Source organism: Oreochromis niloticus, linkage group LG18, assembly GCF_001858045.2.
Source record: "Oreochromis niloticus isolate F11D_XX linkage group LG18, O_niloticus_UMD_NMBU, whole genome shotgun sequence".
In the NCBI taxonomy this organism is placed as follows: Eukaryota; Metazoa; Chordata; class Actinopteri; order Cichliformes; family Cichlidae; genus Oreochromis; species Oreochromis niloticus.
This window is the reverse complement of record NC_031982.2, coordinates 130,694-137,649: the sequence shown is the minus strand read 5'-3', so window position 1 is coordinate 137,649 and position 6,956 is coordinate 130,694. Positions and strand designations below refer to the sequence as shown.

The 6,956-nt window shown below is 39.2% G+C and overlaps 1 protein-coding gene across 1 annotated transcript in view; it reads left to right on the top strand.

The window, feature by feature from the left end:
• Positions 1–1,117: 1,117 nt before the first annotated feature.
• Positions 1,118–6,956, top strand: part of LOC100712584 (disks large-associated protein 1) — a gene marked incomplete at its 3' end in the record, with an annotated part of 114,863 nt that continues 109,024 nt past the window's right edge. The window contains exon 1 of the mRNA XM_025900418.1: positions 1,118–1,336. The remainder of the gene's footprint in view (positions 1,337–6,956) is intronic.

Below are 6,956 nucleotides of genomic sequence, written 5' to 3'. Positions count from 1 at the left end.
ATTTCTTTAAAGTTTATTGACTATGAGTTTAATTCAAAACACTTAAGGTTACTTGGCAAAGGTGTCTTTGTGTCATTAGCATTCAGCACATAAGTTAGCACTGGTGGTGTTGATTTACATGTTATTATGTGTTTACTGTGCTAGTGTTACTTTTTTCCTGTTTTTTTCATTGCCAGTATGTGCAAAAAATGTTTGATATAGAAATGATGAAATAAGGGAGTGCCCACATCCATTTAAGGGCTAAAAATGAAGCAAAAACCAAGCTTGTCTGCGTTTAAGATTTCACCAACGTGTGAATATTGCCAAACAATTATAGCTCACCATTAGCTTTTTTGGCTAAGAAAGACAGACAGATAGATAACCATTTAGTTTATCACTTAAAAGAGCAGGTGAACAACTTCATTTAAATTGGTTATATGTCTGTGTGTTTACAGTAATGAACAAGAGCTTCATTGCATTATACTCAAATACATGAAAATGATATACCTCAAGCATAATTTTTATGTACCTCCAAATTTATATATATAAATACATTTCTATGATAAACTGATAAAGAAAAATGAGAAATTGCTGCATACAGCTTACTAAACGCCTGGAAATGAAGTCTCTGCTCAAAACTACATTGATTAAAAACCTTATAAACACACAGTAAGATTCCTGTTTTCCTTTATCTTAACCCTCAACTCTCCAAGTCCTTTCCCCCCCGGAGTTAAGTTTGTTGCAGTAACAAAATTGCACTTCCTTTCTGTTTCAAAATAAAATACACATGATTGTATTTATATAAATGTATGCTATATCAGTATCAGAAAAAGACTCAGATATTTTGGACTGATTTTGAATTATTGATTGCAGTAGTCACTGTTGGTGTCACATGGTTGCCAAAGGCTAGATATGCTGTTTAGGGCATTTACACGGTAAAAAAGCAGATCTGCATTAGGTGTATATGAAACAGTTCAAACACGTGTCTGCCTGGAGGCTCGTATATAACGACACCTCTGTCAAAGGATGACCTGAGGATAGTACAAATTCCAGAAAGATCCCAGTCTAATTTTGGTAGATAAGCCATATTAATTCGTTTAAACTAGCTGTAACCCGCCGGTCTTCCGGTGTCATTCTGGCTGCCTGTTGGTAATTTATCGTTTGCGGACGGCTGTCTTGCGCCACCCGTGCCCCCACATCCACGCTCACGCAGAAACGCACATCCAAGTGATGTACACACATACACACACATTCCACCGGTGACTCTGTAGTCATCGCCTTGCTTCCAGACACCGACGTGCTTTTGGATTTAGCAGCCGGTGCCTCCTCTCAGCGATGGTGTAAGGAGCTGCCAGAGGTAAGATGTGCTTTAATTGATAGATTCAGGTTGGAGCGCGTGACAGGATACAACAGTTTATCAATACATCCGCTACCTGTTTTGGAATGAGTCACACCGGTAACAGAGTGATACCCGGTGATACCTTTAGACGCGCTTCGTAATGTGGCAGCCGTCATTAACAGCCGTATGCTTCACATTCATTTCGCCCTGAGCTGCAGCGGCGTTAATGGAAGATCCAGCAGCAGCCCTGAGAACGTGCCAGGCTCGCGCGTGGGAATGTACGCTGCTGTCGCCTTTCAAATTGTCGGCTGATTTCAGGTGGTATTACTCTGTTGTTAAGCTGTCAAATCCTTAACACATTTTGACGAAAATCTTCGAGGTGTTCAGCAGAAATCGGTTAAATGTCTCCACGCAACGCGTCATCAATATCAGTGCAAGTCAAAGTTTGTGGATGTGATCGGCGCCGAGTCGCTAGCAAAGAAAATAGTGCTGACAAGAAGCCACTGAAGCTAAAGAGAAGGTGTGTCGACATTTGGAGGATTTCCTCAAAGAGATTGTGAATAATAAGCTAGGTATTAGGGTATTGGGGGGGCGGGCTGGGGGCTTCAAAAGACACATAACGAATGACTGGATATGTAATGTGGCATTCGCTCCGTGCCAGTCAGACACAACTGATGCAGGAATACCTCGATACTGTCGGACTGGATGTGCCTGTGCAGACCGCACTGGCACAGCTGGATGGAGGTGTCTGTGGAGAAAAGCAGTCAAGGTTACGTTGGCCGAAAATGAGCTTATCTCGACATTAAATGCAAAGGTTGATGAGATGTCAGACGTGCTGTATGTTGCAGTCTCATGCGGGGATGTACGCACTGTATCTTCCGCTCCAGTGAGGAGTTGTGAGCTCAGAGGAGCTATGTCAGTTGTCGCCTGTGGCTGAGGATGAGAGGACATGCAGATCCAGCATGTTTCTAATTCAAGAAGACCAACTGGTAGGCTAATGATAACAGTGTGGGCAGTGTGAGTGTCAGCTCTGAAAGGATTATTTTATCGTGATTATTCTCCCACACAATGTGGAAATCTCAGTTATGCAGTACAGTCATTTCTTACAGAAGTGACTTAGACAAAACATCAGACACAACCTTTAGTTTACCCTCTCTCTATTTATACATTCAGCATAAGGAGAAAGCGTTGATATTCCACACAATAACACACTGTAAATGCATAATTACCTGATAGGGAGGGTGGAAACAGCATTTGCTATTAATTGGCATTATTAACAAGAATCCTCCCGTGACAGTGTTTGTAATTGTGTAATGGTTTCAGTTCAAAGCGTTTTTGCAAAACTCAACACAGTATGAGGATGTGCTCCAGCTTTATGCCATTGTACATTAAACTTTAGGGTTTTATAGCCATTAAAAAGGTTGATTTTGCCCCAGAATAAAAGTCATTTCTTTTAAACACGGAGTAGCTGCAGTGGTTAGCAATGAGTGCTCTTTTTTAAGTTAAAACACGTGTAAATGCATATTTATTGGCTGTCCCTGATCTTGTTCTCTTGACCGGTTGTCAACATATTGGAGCTAAAGAAACTGAACTTTAACACTAAAAGATGCCCTCTGTTAACCTTCGTGATTAACTATTACTCTGAGAGCCAGATGTCACCAGCACCAAGATAAATAGAAGCAAGTCCTGTTACTAAGCAGCCATGTTGAAATACATCTTTGCTAATATTTGGGAGCAACATCTGAATTAACTTTCATTTCAATGGTCAAGGAGACATAAAAACTGCATATACAGAACATTCAGCAAAATCTGATGGATGCTTACATTTTAGAATCCTAATCTCAATTCAGATTTCTTTGAGTGACATACCACTCTGATAATGTCTCTGCTGCTACCCAGGACCTACTCCTCTAGCAGTGGCCATGGATACACTTGGCCCTGTACTAGTCACTGTAAAGTGCCAAACTGCAAAACCTGTAACAGACGTGACGGTCCACTGTGTTCATTTCATGCTTTGCCTCTCCACAGCATTCAATGGACACACATGCAGAAGTTGCAGTAAGCTGCAGGACCTCCAGAGAGATATTTTATTTCAAGCCAACATGAAAATAATCAGGCACACATTACGAACACATTTACATATAAATACATATTAGCCACCTAGCGTAATCATTTCTGGCATAGAAGGACCCTGGAATGTACGTCATACCTACCTTGCACAATAGCAACTTCTTAGTTTTAAATAAATGATCTCCCCCTGCTGGTACTGCAACTTCTGTGTGTGTGTACATTTCACGCTTTGGAGAAAAGTGTGAAATGGACACAGTGGACTGGTGCGTCTGACATGACATGCTTTGCTGTGATATCGTGTTGAAACTGTACCAATGTTGAATAACGTGGAATTTCATGCAGGTCATGTACTAATCAGAAGTTTAGTGTTTGGATCCCAGTCTGCATGCCGACATGCAAACCCCAGGTTTCTCTCTGACGTGTCTGCCAGAGTATGAATTTGTATGAATGTGAGAGTGAATGAATAGTGGCATTGTAAAGCGCTTTGAGGGGTCCCGAAAAGCGCTATATAAATGCAATCCATTGTTATTATTATTATTATTATTATGAATGTGTGTAAATTGGTGAATGAGGCATATGAAGCATGTGGGCTCAGGTAGAGTAGAAAAGTGCTTTACAAGAACCAGTCCATTTACCATATAATTTGATATTAAAGAGATTTCTCTATATAAAATGGAAAGATAACTTGATCAACCTATCATGTAGATTTACTGTCAAAATCTAACATACTTCACACAAATTCACATTTAAGCTTTACATTTCCAGTTTATCAGCAGGGCTTGCTTTAAAAAGAACCTCTCATCTTCCTCTCCTGTCCTCTTTTACTCATTGTTTTTCCCCATCAGACATTGCCCATTTTTCCTTCCTGGTATACCTACAAACTATGCCAAACTGCATACAATTTGTGCATTTACAGATATTTTTTTAAATTGTTGTTAATGTCACAATTAAAATGAAAAGTAAAATAAAAAAAAACCCTGCATTGGTTGAAGTCTTTTCAGACACATGGAAAACAAGCAAAGTGTGTTTTCAGGTAGTATGATTTAAACATTGTTTACTGTTAAAGGTCATGGATTACCTGTTTATGCTGTTGTTGCCAACAGGGCTGTTGAAGAATGCCTTCTGGTGCACATCATTAATCTCAAAACATCACACAGAAACAAAATTGTGTGATAAGTAGTTTGAAAAAAACTTATTCGTTTGTGTTTTGGAGATGAACTAAAAGGGGTTTTTTTGACAAGGATGGTGAAAGAAAATCTTTTTCCAGTTCCCGCTAACCTAACTCACTCAGCTGTGTTTGTGGATGCAGTCAACAAATCACAGTGACGCATTACATTGCAGTGTCCTTAAGCTCTTACTGCTGCGTAGGGATATCTTGTTGAAAATAGCTAAAATTAACAGTCTTTTTTGTGTTGATCACCTGCGTTTATACAAGCATTGTGCATTGACCAGTCACACCAATGCAAGACAAGTGGACACACTGTACAGTTTATTGTGTTGCTGTGGGGAGAAATCAAATACATACTGCTGTCATAAACTATAAGATGCTTGTTGAGATAGACACTGTATCCTTGCTCTGGACACATGATCTGTTTTTGTGAATGTGTGAATTTGAAGAATGTGAATTCTTACTAATGCAGGTTTGATTTGGGTCTGGTGAACTCAAAGCTCAGGGTCAGAGTCTGTCACACGGGGTAAAGTGGAAGAAGCACAACCTTGAAATTCTTTTTCTTATATAGTCATCATCCTTTTTACCCCTCTTGCACTCTCTGTGCCTCTCTCTTTCCCACTAATGCACAAATGGACTAAATGTCAGAATCATTTGATCTAACCATGTTTTTGGTCATCATTTCAAAGTCCTAGCCTGTTCCCATGTTATTTGGTATGTCTCCCATATTTATCCTTGCAGTCACACTGATAATGCAGCATTCGTTCGACACAATGTGTTAGAGGCAGTAAAAGTGTGTCAAGTGTGTAGTAATGCAGAACTTTTTCTGAGCATTATCAAGCTTCTCTGTTTTTTTCAAGCACTTCCGGTGACTCATGTTCAGATCCATTTCTCTTTTGTGTGACTGAAACCTCGGATGGAATTTGGATGTTCAGTGGCCAGTTTAATAAGTACATCTAGGTAAAAGCAACACTGCAGCAAAGCTGACAAAGAGTTAGAGATCTGTTGAGACTACTCAAAGAAGTTTGACACTCAAAAATGACCCCATGTAATTTGACTGTTATTTAAAGCATATAGTGTATATAGTTCTGTGTTACACCTTTAGTCAGTCCATTACCACAAAATCTTCTCTTCATTTTGGAATTTAGGGCCAATAGAACTCATTTCCATAAAAGTATATCCAGTATTTGAGTGAAAATAAAATGAAACATTGAATTATTTTGACTTAGCATCCTCACTAAATTTGGATATATACTACTCAGTGATGTTTTTGAAACATTTGAATTTTTTTAATGGCAGCACACAATAACACCTCGTCCTCTAATGTCAAAATTGACCCCATCTGGTTTAATTGTTATTTAAAGAATAGAAAGTGGATACTTCACCCAATTCTGTTACACTTCTAGATACAGCTTCGTTCAGACACATTAACATAATTTCTTTATGCCATCTGAAACTTGCCAATAAGACCTCATTCACATGACCTTTTTTGAGTAAAAATAAATTAAATCATCAAATATTCTTATTATAGTTAACAATCAGAGTCACTTGTTTTGATAGATCATCATAGACTGGTATATGTAGATGTTGAGATAGGATGCTGGTTTTAAACCACTTCAATTTTTTTTAATGGCTGTAGATAATCACACCTGTTGTCCTCCTGGGTTAAAAATGACCCCGTCTGGTTTAACTTTTTATAAGGCATAAAGTATAAATTATCACCCACCTCTGTGTTTCAATTTTTTGTTCAACTTTATTCCAGCTCGTTACCTGACATATAAAACATGTCATTTCCATAACATTTAACTTTTCAAAACTAACATTTCATAATAAAAATAGTCTAAAGGTGCCCTCAGTTGGATGCAAGGCTGGTGTGATTTTTGCAGATGTATGCATTGCATTTTTGGCACATTTCTGATGTTTTGAGATCACTCTGGCGAGGGCAGAATTTGCACTCTCTGCTTTTGGGTGATGAGTCAGGAGGGGCAGCTAGGCAAGGAAGGACTAGTTCTCCATAACCAGTTTGGCAGCCGCTGGTGTGCGGGGAATAACCTGTCAAGTCAAACTTTATTATAACAAATCACAGTGCAAATACAATAGTTCAAATTCTGAGATCACTATAGAAGGAAGAGCAAAAGAAATGTAGCTTAATTGCTAACCTCCGTCGCTTGATGTGAGGTATCACCAGTTGTTGCTCCTCCATGAACAGTCTCCTTTGTACACTCAAGGAACTGACCTCACAGCCCATTGTTCATTCAGTGGTGCTGGTTTCAGTCATTGTGCAAATGTCCTGTTTATAAGGTTGGAAACCTGCAGTCAGCTGAGACTGAAGAAGTCACCTGGATGAGTGACGAAATGTTTCTCCCACTGAAAACGCTACGTCCAGGTGAACAGAATCAA